The sequence below is a fragment of the Coregonus lavaretus genome, assembly GCF_964263955.1.
Source record: "Coregonus lavaretus genome assembly, contig: HAP1_SCAFFOLD_736, whole genome shotgun sequence".
In the NCBI taxonomy this organism is placed as follows: domain Eukaryota; kingdom Metazoa; phylum Chordata; class Actinopteri; order Salmoniformes; family Salmonidae; genus Coregonus; species Coregonus lavaretus.
The window spans coordinates 25,001-41,146 of NW_028156726.1; positions in this window are offsets into that span (position 1 = coordinate 25,001).

The window sequence follows — 16,146 nt, forward strand, 5'->3', positions numbered from 1 at the left end:
TTATGGCTTGGGGGTAAAAGCTGTTAAGGAGCCTTTTGGACCTAGACTTGGCACTCTGGTACCGCTTGCTGTGCGCTAGCAGAGAGAACAGTCTATGACTTGGGTGACTGGGCCTCCCTTCTGCCACCGCCTAGTATATAGGTCCTGGATGGCAGGAAGCTTGGCCCCAGTGATGTACTGGGCCGTACGCACTACCCTCTGTAGCGCCTTACGGTCGGATGCCGAGCAGTTGCCATACCAGGCGGTGATGCAACCGGTCAGGATGCTCTCGATGGTGCAGCTGTATAACTTTTTGAGGATCTTGGGACCAATGTCAAATATTTTCAGTCTCCTGAGGTGGAAAAGGCGTTGTCGTGCCCTCTTCACGACTGTCTTGGTGTGTTTTGGACCATGATAGTTTGTTGGTGATGTGGACACCAAGGAACTTCAAACTCTCAACCCGCTCCTCTACAGCCCCGTCGATGTGAATGGGGCGTGTTCCCAGTCCCTGTCCCTGAAAATCCTCCCCACAGCATGATGCTGCCACCACCATGCTTCGCCGTAGGGATGGTGCCAGGTTTCCTCCAAACGTGATCTCATCCCAGGTAAGAGGGGGAGTGGCAGCAGCAGGTTCTCCCCATGTGAGCTGAGTCCAGTGGACCAGTCCTGTATCCCCCCTCCCAGACAGCGACAGTGGTCTGAACCATGGCTAGCTATCCACAATCTGGCTTGACTAAACAAGGTCTACCAAGAGGGAAGGAGGGAGAGGAAGGTAGAGGAAGAGAAAGAGGGAGGAGAGGAAGGAGGAAAGGGAGAAAAGGGTTCTCTCCATCACGACTGTAAGAAGGAAAGGAGGGAGAAGGCCGAGCAAGAGGAAGAGGAAGAGGTGGAAGATGACAAGGAGAGTTGATCTGTCCATCACTACCATAAGGAGATCTCTTCTGGGGGCTCTTGTTCTCTCCTCTTTCCCACAGAGGAGCACCTTTCGCAGGCAGCCCAGAGCAGACTCTCTCCTGAGAGAAGGCTAGCCCCTGGAGGTTTCACCTTGGATTTATACAGAGAACCCTCCAGTGCTCAAACTGCTTTACATTGTAGAGGGGGATCTAATCTCATTGGAGGCGACCCAATGACCCAGAAATGCTCCGTGGACAGACTTCCTCCCTGCTCCCCGTCTCGCTGGCAGGGGGCTCGTAGGAACACCCTCCCCTCCTTGACTCCAGCTCCACCCCTTCTTCACCTGCCCCCCTTATCATGTTATGAGTCTCACCTACAGGTCCCGCCCCCTGGCCTACCTGTTGCAGGTGTAAGGATGGTGTGTCGGACACAGCTGCCCTCCCCCTCCTCCCCTCTTTCTCCCACTCCCCCCATCTCTCGCGCTGTTCTCCCCCCTCTCCTGTTCTCCCCTTTTCCTCTTGAGTTTTGTACTAAGACTTGTTAAATGTTACCACATACTTGTGAAAATAGCAAATAGTACCAAAGCGATTTTTTATAAAATAAATAAAAGTAAAATAAAATAAAAGTAAACTAAAGAGCAGATGAGTGTAAAAGTGTAAATAGAACTGTGAGTGAGTGAGTATATAGTGTGAATATATAGTAGTGTGAGTGAGTGTGTATATAGTGTGATTATATAGTAGTGTGAGTGAGTGTGTATATAGTGTGAATATATAGTACTGTGAGTGAGTGTGTATATAGTGTGAATATATAGTAGTGTGTATATAGTGTAAATATATAGTATTGTGAGTGTATGTAGGGTCAGTGCAGATAGTCCAGGTAACGTTAATTAACTATTTCTCAGTCTTATGGCTATTAAGCAGGGTCAGGATAATTAGCAGGGTCAGGGTTAGGTTTACCCGAGTCCATAGGGGAAACGTCATTATGTTAACACTATTAACCATGCTGGCAGTCCAAGCACCTGGTTCATGCTGCCCCCTAGGGGTGGGATGTTGCGATTGGAAATAGACTGTCCTACTGTGGCCTAAGGTCCAGGGTTGTCCCTAGGCACAGATCAGGATCAGCTTCCCCAACCCCAAGGTCATGGCAATAAGGGATCCAGATTTTGTCAAATTAATGTCAAAAGTATATTTTTTGTTGAGGCATTTTAGCTAATCCTAAACCTTTTCCTAACTTTAACCTAGTTCTCCTAACCTGCAACATTAATTATCCTACCTGCTGCACAAATTCTCCTAACCTGCTACGAAAAGTCAAATCTGGCGTTAATCTGACAAAAGCAGGATCCCTTCTAGCCATGACCCAACAGCAACACCGTCAGAACTATAGCAGTCTTCATTCTGAAATGAGTCTGGTCTTCTTCAGAAGTAGTGTAGTAGTCTACAGGGTTCAGGACTCACCTTTTTAAACACTTCTTATCTCTCATATCATGAGGTTCCACATGTGTTTGGTTACATAGCGCCCAATGTTCTTCTTAGTGATAAAACAGCACACATTAAGAGTGTTTACTTATCAGACCCACATATATAATAAATATACTAGAATATAATATACTATACTATATTCATATGCTTTTAGTACTCACACATCATATCATGAATGAAGGTCATGTGTTGTTAAGAGCCAGCAGTGAAAACATACTGACAGGAGAGTTCCTCTTACGGCCACTAGGTGATAATATTGTTTCACAGACGCAGAACTGTAGTCTAGAATTAAGCACTGTCTCAATTATGTCTCCTTTCTCCTAAGGTGTTCACTTGTTCACTTCCCTAAACTGAAATGACTGGTATAAGAACTATGGTGGAAACTCCCACTTGATAACAGAAGGTAAAGTCCCATGGGTGGAATGGTGGAAGACGAACCTCACCCCCTCATCCACCTCTCCTCTTCTCCCCATCTCCTCTTCTCCCCCTCTCCTCTCCTCCCCTCTCCTCTCCTCTTCTCCCCCTCTCCTCTTCTCCTCCTCTACTCTCCTCTCCTCCTCTCCTCTTCTCCTCCTCTCCCCCTCCCCCTCTCCCCCTCTCCTATTCTCCCCCTCTCCTCTCCTCCCCTCTCCTCTCCTCTCCTCTTCTCCCCCTCTCCTCTTCTCCTCCTCTCCTCTTCACCTCCTCTCCTCTTCTCCTCCTCTCCTCCTCTCCCCTCCCCCTCTCCCCCTCTCCTATTCTCCCCCTCTCCTCTTTTCCTCCCTCTCCTCTCCTCCCCTTTCCTCTTCTCCTCCTCTCCTCTCCTCTCCTCCTCCTCTCCCCCTCCCCCCTCCCCCTCTCAAGCAGTAGAAAGTTAGAGGTGATATTATAGGACACACTACGTGAAACTTTGCTGCTCTGTCAGCAGTTTCCTGTGGGGTTTTTCAAAACAGAGCTGAGTTCAACCAGTGATCTAAGATAAGTTGCTACGAAGTTTATCTCACATCAAAGACCTAATGAACTAATGAGATATAAGTCATATAGCCTAGCAGTATTGTCCACTCTTCAGTCCACTCTTCATGAAAGCAGACTTGTATAGCTCAGTGGAGCCCCAGTTAGAGACAGATATGATACCTGCAGTGATATTGATGATCCTGTTGTGGAGCACAGGTAGGATGCTGTTATACTGATTTACACTTATTTACATTTTACATTTTAGTCATTTAGCAGACGCTCTTAACCAGAGCGACTTACAGGAGCAATTAGGGTTAAGTGCCTTGCTCAAGGGCACATTAACGTCATTTAGCAGACGCTCTTAGCCAGAGCGACTCACAAATTGGTGCGTTCACCCTATAGCCAGTGGGATAACCACTTTACAATTGGGGGGGGGTTAGAAGGAATACTTTAGCCTATCCCAGGTATTCCTTAAAGAGGTGGGGTTTCAAATGTCTCCGGAAGGTGGTGAGTGACTCCGCTGTCCTGGCGTCGTGAGGGAGCTTGTTCCACCATTGGGGTGCCAGAGCAGCGAACAGTTTTGACTGGGCTGAGCGGGAGCTGTGCTTCCGCAGAGGAAGGGGAGCCAGCAGGCCAGAGGTGGATGAACGCAATGTCCTCGTTTGGGTGTAGGGACTGATCAGAGCCTGAAGGTACAGGGGTGCCGTTCCCCTCACTGCTCCAAAGGCAAGCACCATGGTCTTGTAGCGGATGCGAGCTTCAATTGGAAGCCAGTGGAGTGTGCGGAGGAGGGGGGTGACGTGAGAGAACTTGGGAAGGTTGAACACCAGACGGGCTGCGGCATTCTGGATGAGTTGTAGGGGTTTAATGGCACAGGCAGGGAGCCCAGCCAACAGCGAGTTGCAGTAGTCCAGACGGGAGATGACAAGTGCCTGGACCAGGACCTGCGCCGCTTCCTGTGTAAGGCAGGGTCGCACTCTCCGAATGTTGTAGAGCATGAACCTGCAGGAGCGGGTCACCGCCTTGATGTTGGCGGAGAACGACAGGGTGTTGTCCAGGGTCACGCCTAGGCTCTTCGCACTCTGGGAGGAGGACACAGTTACTGAGTTACTGGACACAGTTACTGAGATATGATTTGATATTGTAAGATATATGATCATTTGCAAAGCTAGTAAATGAACATCAAACTGGAAGCAGACAGTTAAAATCTGTCTCAAAGCAGAACAATGATGTTATCACCTGTAAATGTACTATACTATAGCATAATTGTCCATCTGGGGACAGGCACTAATGTCAGTTAAGTTGTGATGGTGACAGCAATCTGACTGTTGTATATTCAGTGTGTCAATGATTGATTGTACATGTCTCTATGTAAATGAAAGAGAGTATATATTATATATTTTATATTGGTCATCTGTTAGAGCAGGAGGGGGGACACTTTGGACTAACTCCTTGATGAGATCCACAACTAGGGACATTTGTAACGCCTTCAAAGGCCTGTCTTAATGAATTGGACCTGGAGTTACTATCAGCTCAAAACAATTAGTTTGAATGTCGTATAGAGCTGCTCTTTCTTTTTAAACAATCTTAAGAGCTGTCATTTTATTGTGAGGAACTGTAGTTTATCAGACCTTTTTCTGTTCTGTCCTCTGTTGTGTGAGTGATCAGGTCACAGACTCAGGTCTGGTCCAATGATAGAGGTCTGTGACCTGAGTCAAGATCAACAGGCCTGATGCTATATGTCAGGAAGAGAGAGAGAACTAGAGAGAGAGAGAGAGTGAGAGAGAGAGAGAGAGAGAGAGAGAGAGAGAGAGAGAGAGAGAGAGAGAGAGAGAGAGAGAGAGAGAGAGAGGAGGGGAGGGGAGAGGGAGGAGGTAATGGGGAGAGAGGAGGGGAGGGGAGAGAGAGGAGGGAGTGGGGAGAGAGAGGAGGGGATCTGGAAGTTAATCTGGAAATTAATCTGGAAATTAATCTGGAAGTGAATCTGGAAGTTAATAGGAAGTTAATAGGAATACGATATTTATGTCAGATTTCAATACTGGCCAATGTCATGACTCGGGAGGATGTCTTCTCTCGAATGAGCCATTGATCATTTTTCTGCGATATTCCTACCTACTGAAATGTGTAATTTAACGGAGGGTCTAGCACATTTTTCCTATTTGTCTGCCTCTTTAGTCCAGGGGGCATTGCATGGTGCCGTTGCCAGAGATATTTTAGAAAAGAGATAGAATGTCCCACCCAGCAGACTGTCGACCAATCGCGTTGACGTTGTCATACTGCGTCAAGCGGTTGCTAAGCGAATCGTCAGGCAATTCCTTCTCAAAGTCAGTCTATATGTCGAGTAACGTGCCTCTATTCCTCGAAAGTACATAATAACACGATTCCAAAGCTATACGATACTACAGATAGCAAGTTCATTATTTCACATCTCGCAAAAAGATGTATGTTGCACTTCTTGTTGACGAAATTCGTGCTAATATTAGGTGTTTGAGCTAGCGCCCAATAGACTCCCATTCACTTCTTGAAGGAGAGCTCTCCTTGTACCAGAATCACCCAGAATGCACCGCGCAGCCCATTGACCTAGTATGGGCAACGTTTCCCATCTCCTCCAAGTATATTTACATTTACATTTTAGTCATTTATTTTAGTCTCTTATCCAGAGCGACTTACAGTTAGTATATCTGCTGTTGTGAATGTTAGACTCCACTCTGTGAGCGACATCGATCTGCAGGAGATTGTAGACTCCTAAATTGATTGTGTAGTTTGTTTAGGCGATTTTACAGCTAGCTAGCTACTTCACACGCTGATATTGTCTTTGTATTATTGTGTGTAGCCAGCGCATAGAGAGAGCATTGCATTGTGGATTTTGTAGTCTACTTGAGCTGCAACAGAGTTTCCATGTTGCTACCAACCTTATTATAACGTCAAAATGAAACATTTGTTTACAAAAATTGTTTTCACATATTAGTGTAATTTAACACTGTAAATGAAAGTGATGAGTGGCTTTGTGTGGATTTTTCCTTTAATGTGTAGATTTTCATTTTGTATTTCATGATTTTTTTCATTCTTTGTTTGAGTTTGTTTGTCTTTATACTTCCTTGTTGATTGTAGGCCAAAGTAATTCCTTTGATGTATGCCTTTTATTTCAATGCATGTGTAGGATTTATCTGGGATAGTTTGCATTCACAGTCAGCTGTTTTATGCTCCAGTTACTTTCACATTGATGTCAGTATTTGAAGTCAGTCTTTGAATCGTGTATTATGCATCTATTTCATTGCACTGTATGCACTGTTCCACAAGTAGGCTAAATGAGTCAATGGGGAGGTTGGGTAGTGTGATGAGGTTGAGTTTGTTTATATGTATATATATATATATATATATATATATATATATATATATATATATATATATATATATATATATATATATATATATATATATTACCATTATTTAACCAGGTAGGCCAGTTGGGAACAAGTTCTAGACTCTCTTCCATTAGGGCTCTAGACTCTCTTCCATTAGGGCTCTAGACTCTCTTCCATTAGGGCTCTAGACTCTCTTCCATTAGGGCTCTAGACTGACTCTTCCATTAGGGCTCTAGACTGACTCTTCCATTAGGGCTCTAGACTGACTCTTCCATTAGGGCTCTAGACTCTCTTCCATTAGGGCTCTAGACTCTCTTCCATTAGGGCTCTAGACTCTCTTCCATTAGGGCTCTAGACTGACTCTTCCATTAGTGCTCTAGACTGACTCTTCCATTAGGGCTCTAGACTGACTCTTCCATTAGGGCTCTAGACTCTCTTCCATTAGGGCTCTAGACTCTCTTCCATTAGGGCTCTAGACTCTCTTCCATTAGGGCTCTAGACTCTCTTCCATTAGGGCTCTAGACTCTCTTCCATTAGGGCTCTAGACTCTCTTCCATTAGGGCTCTAGACTCTCTTCCATTAGGGCTCTAGACTGACTCTTCCATTAGGGCTCTAGACTGACTCTTCCATTAGGGCTCTAGACTCTCTTCCATTAGGGCTCTAGACTCTCTTCCATTAGGGCTCTAGACTCTCTTCCATTAGGGCTCTAGACTCTCTTCCATTAGGGCTCTAGACTCTCTTCCATTAGGGCTCTAGACTCTCTTCCATTAGGGCTCTAGACTGACTCTTCCATTAGGGCTCTAGACTGACTCTTCCATTAGGGCTCTAGACTGACTCTTCCATTAGGGCTCTAGACTCTCTTCCATTAGGGCTCTAGACTCTCTTCCATTAGGGCTCTAGACTCTCTTCCATTAGGGCTCTAGACTCTCTTCCATTAGGGCTCTAGACTCTCTTCCATTAGGGCTCTAGACTCTCTTCCATTAGGGCTCTAGACTCTCTTCCATTAGGGCTCTAGACTGACTCTTCCATTAGGGCTCTAGACTGACTCTTCCATTAGGGCTCTAGACTCTCTTCCATTAGGGCTCTAGACTCTCTTCCATTAGGGCTCTAGACTCTCTTCCATTAGGGCTCTACACTCTCTTCCATTAGGGCTCTAGACTCTCTTCCATTAGGGCTCTAGACTCTCTTCCATTAGGGCTCTAGACTCTCTTCCATTAGGGCTCTAGACTCTCTTCCATAAGGGCTCTAGACTCTCTTCCATTAGGGCTCTAGACTCTCTTCCATTAGGGCTCTAGACTCTCTTCCATTAGGGCTCTAGACTCTCTTCCATTAGGGCTCTAGACTGACTCTTCCATTAGGGCTCTAGACTCTCTTCCATTAGGGCTCTAGACTGACTCTTCCATTAGGGCTCTAGACTCTCTTCCATTAGGGCTCTAGACTCTCTTCCATTAGGGCTCTAGACTCTCTTCCAAAAGGGCTCTAGACTCTCTTCCATTAGGGCTCTAGACTGACTCTTCCATTAGGGCTCAGACTCTCTTCCATTAGGGCTCTAGACTCTCTTCCATTAGGGCTCTAGACTCTCTTCCATTAGGGCTCTAGACTGACTCTTCTATTAGGGCTCTAGACTCTCTTCCATTAGGGCTCTAGACTCTCTTCCATTAGGGCTCTAGACTCTCTTCCATTAGGGCTCTAGACTCTCTTCCAAAAGGGCTCTAGACTCTCTTCCATTAGGGCTCTAGACTGACTCTTCCATTAGGGCTCTAGACTCTCTTCCATTAGGGCTCTAGACTCTCTTCCATTAGGGCTCTAGACTCTCTTCCATTAGGGCTCTAGACTGACTCTTCCATTAGGGCTCTAGACTCTCTTCCATTAGGGCTCTAGACTCTCTTCCATTAGGGCTCTAGACTCTCTTCCATTAGGGCTCTAGACTCTCTTCCATTAGTGCTCTAGACTCTCTTCCATTAGGGCTCTAGACTCTCTTCCATTAGGGCTCTAGACTCTCTTCCATTAGGGCTCTAGACTTTCTTCCATTAGGGCTCTAGACTGACTCTTCCATTAGGGCTCTAGACTCTCTTCCATTAGGGCTCTAGACTCTCTTCCATTAGGGCTCTAGACTCTCTTCCATTAGGGCTCTAGACTGACTCTTCCATTAGGGCTCTAGACTGACTCTTCCATTAGGGCTCTAGACTGACTCTTCCATTAGGGCTCTAGACTCTCTTCCATTAGGGCTCTAGACTGACTCTTCCATTAGGGCTCTAGACTCTCTTCCATTAGGGCTCTAGACTCTCTTCCATTAGGGCTCTAGACTCTCTTCCATTAGGGCTCTAGACTGACTCTTCCATTAGGGCTCTAGACTGACTCTTCCAAGTGATAATTCATGTCTGGGGGCATTTTTGTTAGTTTTTGTTAGTTTTTGCTGTTCTCCAAATAGTATTTTAGAGTTTTTAAGTACAGTAAATGAGCTTCAACTGGTGGGGGGATTTCTGCACAGCCCATTTAGCCATACCCTAAGTTTAGCTGTATTTCAACACACCCCATTTAGCCATACCCTTGGTTTAGCTGTATTTCAACACACCCCATTTAGCCATACCCTTGGTTTAGCTGTATTTCAACACACCCCATTTAGCCATACCCTAGGTTTAGCTGTATTTCTACACCCCCAAACTACTTCCTGCGGCTATTGGACAGAGGAGGAGGGGAGGGGAGATGAAGAGTGAGAGAGAAGAGGAGTAGAGAGAGGGAGATGTCAAAAGAGATTGGGCTAACAGACTAACACGCAGTCAACTGAATATCTTTTCATAACTGACTTCTCACCAGTGATATCATCATAACCAGTAACCTTGTCCACTCTTCAACTCTTGGTCCAGCTCAGATTGACCCTGACATATGAAATGAATGGTTTAAAAAAACAGACGAAAGCAAATGCATTAAATTATATATAAAGTCATCTGCAAAGAGAGGTTCACATTTCCATGGAAGGGGAATGTGAGTACACATGGGTGTTGTTGCACCATACCAACGATAAGCCTATCTTCGCCATCACATCATGAAAGGTCACTCTCTCTCTCTCATTTGGCATCGGAAACATATGCTAACATTGCCAAAGCAAGTGAAATAAACAATAACAAACAGTTAACATTAAGCAAACAAAAGTTTCAAAAGAGAAAGACATTTGAAATGTTAAATGATTAACTATGTACAAAAACAAACACCAACATGAGTGTATCAGTATGGACCTGTACAGGTCGTTGGTCAATACACGGTAAATGAAATATAAAATAGTCTATAAATAAAGATAAAATAGTTCATAAACTAATTCAACTACACTTATTTACACAACTAGCTGGCTCCACTAGGGCCCACTCAGCCAGGTGGCTCCACTAGGGCCCTCTCAGCCAGGTGGCTCCACTAGGGTCCTCTCAGCAAGCTGGTCCCACTAGGGCCCTCTCAGCCAGGTGGCTCCACTAGGGCCCTCTCAGCCAGCTGGTCCCACTAGGGCCCTCTCAGCCAGGTGGCTCCACTAGGGCCCTCTCAGCCAGCCGGCTCCACTAGGATCTATCTGTACTTTGCTATGTTCATCTTTCCCTCGATCCTTACAAGTCTCCCAGTCCTTACTGCTGAAAAACATCCCCACATCATGATGCTGCCACCACCATGCTTCACCGTAGGGATGGTGCCAGGTTTCCTCAAGACTTGACACTTGGCATTCAGGCCAAAGAGTTCAATCTTGGCTTCACCAGACCAGATAATCTTGTTTCTCATGGTCTGAGAGTCCTTTAGGTGCCATTTGTCATGTGCCTTTTACTGAGGAGTGGCTTACGTCTGGCCACTCTACCATAAAGGCCTGCTTGGTGGAGTGCTGCAGTGATGGTTGTCCTTCTGGAAGGTTCTCCCATCTCCACAGAGGAACTATGTACCAGTATTGACCTTCTAGGCAGAGTTGCAAAGAAAAAGCCACATCTAAGACTGGCCAATAAAAATAAAAGATTAAGATGGGCAAAAGAACACAGACACTGGACTTTTTCTTTGCCACTGCCTAGGTCAGCATCCCGGAGTCGCCTCTTCACTTTTGACATTGAGACCGGTGTTTTGCGGTTATTATTTAATGAAGCTGCCAGTTGAAGACATGTGAGGCGTCTGTTTCTCAAACTAGACACTCTAATGTATTTGTCCTCTTGCTCAGTTGTGGACCGGGGCCTCCCACTCCTCTTTCTATTCTGGTTAGAGCCAGTTTGCGATGTTCTGTGAAGGGAGTAGTACACAGCGTTGTACGAGATCTTCAGTTTCTTGGCAATTTCTCGCATGGAATAGCCTTCATTTCTCAGAACAAGAATAGACTGAAGAGTTTGAGAAGAAAGTTCTTTGTTTCTGGCCATTTTGAGCCTGTAATAGAACCCACAATTGCTGATGCTCCAGATACTCAACTAGTCTCAAGAAGGACAGTTTTATTGCTTCTTTCATCAGCACAACAGTTTTCAGCTGTGCTAACAATAATTGCAAAAGGGTTTTCTAATAATCAATTAGCCTTTTGAAATTATAAACTTGGATTAGCAAACACAACTTGCCATTGGAACACAGGACTGATGGTTGCTGATAATGTGCCTCTGTACGCCTATGTAGATATTCCATAAAAAATCTGCTGTTTCCAGCTACAATAGCCATTTACAACATTAACAATGTCTACACTGTATTTCCTATCAATTTGATGAACAACAAAAGTGCTTTTCTTTCGAAAACAAGGACATTTCTAAGCGACCCCAAACTTTTGAAAGGTAGTGTATATACTGTATATACTGTATTTCTTGAGCTTTAAAACCTTATTCCTTGTGATTTATTTTGGGACTGTATTATTTGTACACATTTAACCCTTTATTTTTGGGGGCACAAATCTACCTCCATATTTACATTCATTTGTATTGGACACCTTCAATCGAGTCCCGTGACACTAGTGGGGGTCATAGAGCGAAACAGAGAACACCATTGTGTTCGCTACAGAAGTTTTTGTGAGAAGACATATTTTCGGGATGTCTCATGGTCTGACAAACACCGCTGTAGCTTGGTGACCTTCCACTGCAGATACGGAAGGCCGCCATAGGCGAATGTGGTGGATTGAGACACAGCCCATGCAAAACACCTGATATCTCTAGCTTAAATTGACAGCTTTTGATGGGGATTTTTTTATTATGCAGATCAGAGATGTCAAGATTCACACCTTACGTAATGCAATTTCAGAATGTGGGGAGGTCCCAGTGAAAGTTGTGTACCTGCCTCCACCAATCCAATGCATTTAAATTATGGGAAGTAGGGAGCAAGTGCTTACTTCAGGAGAAAGGAGATATTATTGGTACACACCCAGATGCTCTGTTAATCAACCACATTGGTCCACCACAAGGCTACCTTGGTCCAAACTGTCACATGGTCCAGTTTTACACTTGTTGTTGATAACAGAAGGTATAGTCCCATGGGTGGAACTATGAGAGAAAAACGTCTACCCTTCTCCCCCCTCTCCTCTTCTCCCTCTCTCCTCTTTTCCCCCCTCTCCTCTTCTCCCTCTCTCCTCTTCTCCACCCTCTCCTCTTCTCCCTCTCTCCTCTTCTCCCTCTCTCCTCTTCTCCACCCTCTCCTCTTCTCCACCCTCTCCTCTTCTCCACCCTCTCCTCTTCTCCCCCCTCTCCTCTTCTAACCCTCTCCTCTTCTCCCTCTCTCCTCTTCTCCCCACTCTCCTCTTCTCCTCCTCTCCTCTTCTCCCCTTCTCGGGACGGGAGGGGAGATAGAGAGGGAGATGTCAAAGGGCTGCGAGAGATGAGCAGAGAGAGATGGGGCGGAGGAGAGAGGATGGGTGGGGGGCGGAGGAGAGCGTAGTGGAGAGAGAGGGGAGGGGAGGGGAGGGGAGGGGAGGGGAGGGGAGGGGAGGGGAGGGGAGGGGAGGGGAGGGGAGATAGAGACCCCATTTTGCCATACCGTAGGTTTAGCTGTATTTCTACACACCCCATTTAGCCATACCCTAGGTTTAGCTGTATTTCTACACACCCCATTTAGCCATACCCTAGGTTTAGCTGTATTTCTACACCCCCAAACTACTTCCTGCGGCTATGGGACAGAGGAGGAGGGGAGGGGAGATGGAGAGTGAGAGAGAAGAGGAGTAGAGAGAGGGAGATGTCAAAAGAGATAGGGCTGACAGACTAACACGCAGTCAACTGAATATCTTTTCATAACTGACTTCTCACCAGTTATGTCATCACAACCAGTAACCTTTTCCACTCTTCCACTCCTGGTACGGCTCAGCTTGACCTCTGACCTATGAAATGAATGATTTCAAAAACAGACAAAAGCAAAGGTATTAAATTATATATAAACTCATCTGCAAAGAGAGGTTCACCTTTCCACGGAAGGGGAATGTGTGTACACATGGGTGTTATTGCATCATACCAACTATAAGCCTATCTTCCCCATCACATCACGTGTGTTGTTGCACCGTACCAACTATAAGCCTATCTTCCCCATCACATCACGTGTGTTGTTGCACTACACCAACTATAAGCCTATCTTCTCCATCACATCATGAAAGGTGATGTTGATGTTCATTTCTCCTCTCTTTTGCCCCTCCCCCTCTCTCACTCTCTCTCTCAGTTCAATTCAAAGTGTGTTTCATTGACATGGGAAGCATATGTTAACATTGACAAAGCAAGTGAACTAAACAATCACAAACAGTAAACTTTAAACACACAAAAGTTTCAAAAGAGAAAGTCATTTGAAATGTTAATAATTTAACTATATAAAAAAACAAAAAATAAAAATGAGTGTATCAGTCCTGACCTGTATAGACCGTCGGTCAATACACTGTAAATGAAATATAAACTAGCTGGCTCCACTAGGATGCTCTCAGCCAAGTGGCTCCACTAGGGCCCTCTCAGCCAGGTGGCTCCACTAGGACCCTCTCAGCCAGGTGGCTCCACTAGGGCCCTCTCAGCCAGGTGGCTCCACTAGGGCCCTCTCAGCCAGCTGGCTCCACTAGGGCCCTCTCAGCCAGGTGGCTCCACTAGGGCCCTCTCAGCCAGGTTACTCCACTAGGGCCTTCTCAGCCAGGTGGCTCCACTAGGGTCCTCTCAGCCAGGTGGCTCCACTAGGCCCTCTCAGCCAGGTTACTCCACTAGGGTCCTCTCAGCCAGGTGGCTCCACTAGGGTCCTCTCAGCCAGGTGGCTCCACTAGGCCCTCTCAGCCAGGTGGCTCCACTAAGGCCCTCTCAGCCAGGTGGCTCCACTAGGCCCTCTCAGCCAGGTGGCTCCACTAAGGCCCTCTCAGCCAGGTGGCTCCACTAGGGCCCTCTCAGCCAGGTGGCTCCACTAGGGTACTCTCAGCCGGCTGGTGTGTGTAGGAGAGTGTGAGCTTGTGCAAAAAGTAGAAGAGATAGAAGTCATATAGCCTAGCAGTATTTTCCACTCTTCAGTCCACTCTTCATGACAGTAGACTTGTATAGCTCAGTGGAGCCCCAGTTAGAGACAGATATGATACCTGCAGTGATATTGATGATCCTGTTCTGGAGCACAGGTAGGATGCTGTTATACTGATATACACTTGTGACAGTTACTGAGATATGATTTGATATTGTAAGATATATGATCATTTGCAGGGTTAGTAAATAACATGCAACTGGATGCAGACAGTAAAAATCTGTCTTAAAGCAGGACAATGATGTAATCACCAGTAAATGTAATTTACTGTAGCATAACTGTCACGATCGTTGACGGAAGCGCACCAAGGCGCAGCGTGATAGGCGTACATACTTTATTTAGTACACACACGAACCAAAACAATAAACCAAACGATACGTGAAGTCCTAGGTCATAACACAAACCAAACGGAACAAGATCCCACAAAATAACAGTGCCAAACAGGCTGCCTAAGTATGGTCCCCAATCAGAGACAACGAGCTACAGCTGCCTCTGATTGGGAACCACCCTGGCCAACATAGATCTAAACGATCTAGAACACAAACATAGAAAACTAAACAATGAAACCTACACACCTTGGCTCAACATTAAAGAGTCCCCAGAGCCAGGGCGTGACAATAACTGTCCATCTGGGGACAGGCACTAATGTCATTTAAGGTGTGATGGTGTATGTGATGTTGTATATTCAGTGTGTCAATGATTGATTGTATCTGTCCCTATGGAAATGAATGAGAGTATATATGATGTATCTATTTAATATTCGTCTTATGTTTCTATGGCCTCCCGAGAGGCGCAGTGATCATAGGCACTGCATCGTAGTGCTAGAGGCGTCAGTGCACACCCGGGTTCGATCCCAGGCTATATCACAACCGGCCGGGATTGGGAGTCCCATAGAGCGGCGCACAATTGGCCCAGCATCGTCCGGGTTAGGGGAGGGTTTGGCCTGGGTAGGCCATCATTGTAAATAAGAATTTGTTCTTAACTGACTTGCCTAGTTAAATAAAGGTTTATTAAAGGTTCAATCGAGCAAGGGGAAGGGGGTAGCTAGAGGTCTGTTACCATGTCAACTGAGTCAAGCTCAACAAGCCTGATGCTATATGTCAGGAAGAGAGAGAGAGAGAGAGAGAGAGAGTGAGAGGAGGGGAGGGTAGTGGAGAGAGAGAAGAGGGGACAGAGGACGGGAGATAGAGAGGGAGATGTCAAAGGGCTGCGAGAAATGAGCAGAGAGAGATGGGGCGGAGGAGAGAGGATGGGTGGGGGGCGGAGGAGAGCGTAGTGGAGAGAGAGGGGAGGGGAGGGGAGGGGAGGGGAGGGGAGGGGAGGGGAGGGGAGATATAGACCCCCTTTTGCCATACACTAGGTTTAGTTGTATTTCTACACACCCCATTTAGCAATACCCTAGGTTTAGCTGTATTTCTACACACCCCATTTAGCCATACACTAGGTTTAGCTGTATTTCAACACACCCCATTTAGCCATACCCTAGGTTTAGTTGTATTTCTTCACACCCCATTTAGCCATACCCTAGGTTTAGTTGTATTTCTGCACACCCCATTTAGCCATACCCTAGGTTTAGCTGTATTTCTACAAACCCCATTTAGCCACACCCTAGGTTTAGCTGTATTTCTACACCCCCAAACTACTTCCTGTGGCTATGGGACAGAGGAGGAGGGGAGGGGAGATGGAGAGTGAGAGAGAAGAGGAGTAGAGAGAGGGAGATGTCAAAAGAGATAGGGCTGACAGACTAACACGCAGTCAACTGAATATCTTTTCATAACTGTCTTCTAACCAGTGATGTCATCACAACCAGTAACCTTTTCCGCTCTTCCACTCTGGTACGGCTCAGCTTGACGGCTCAGCTTGACCTCTGACCTATGAAATGAATGATTTCAAAAACAGACAAAAGCAAAGGTATTAAATTATATATAAACTCATCTGCAAAGAGAGGTTCACCTTTCCACGGAAGGGGAATGTGTGTACACATGGGTGTTATTGCATCATACCAACTATAAGCCTATCTTCCCCATCACATCACGTGTGTTGTT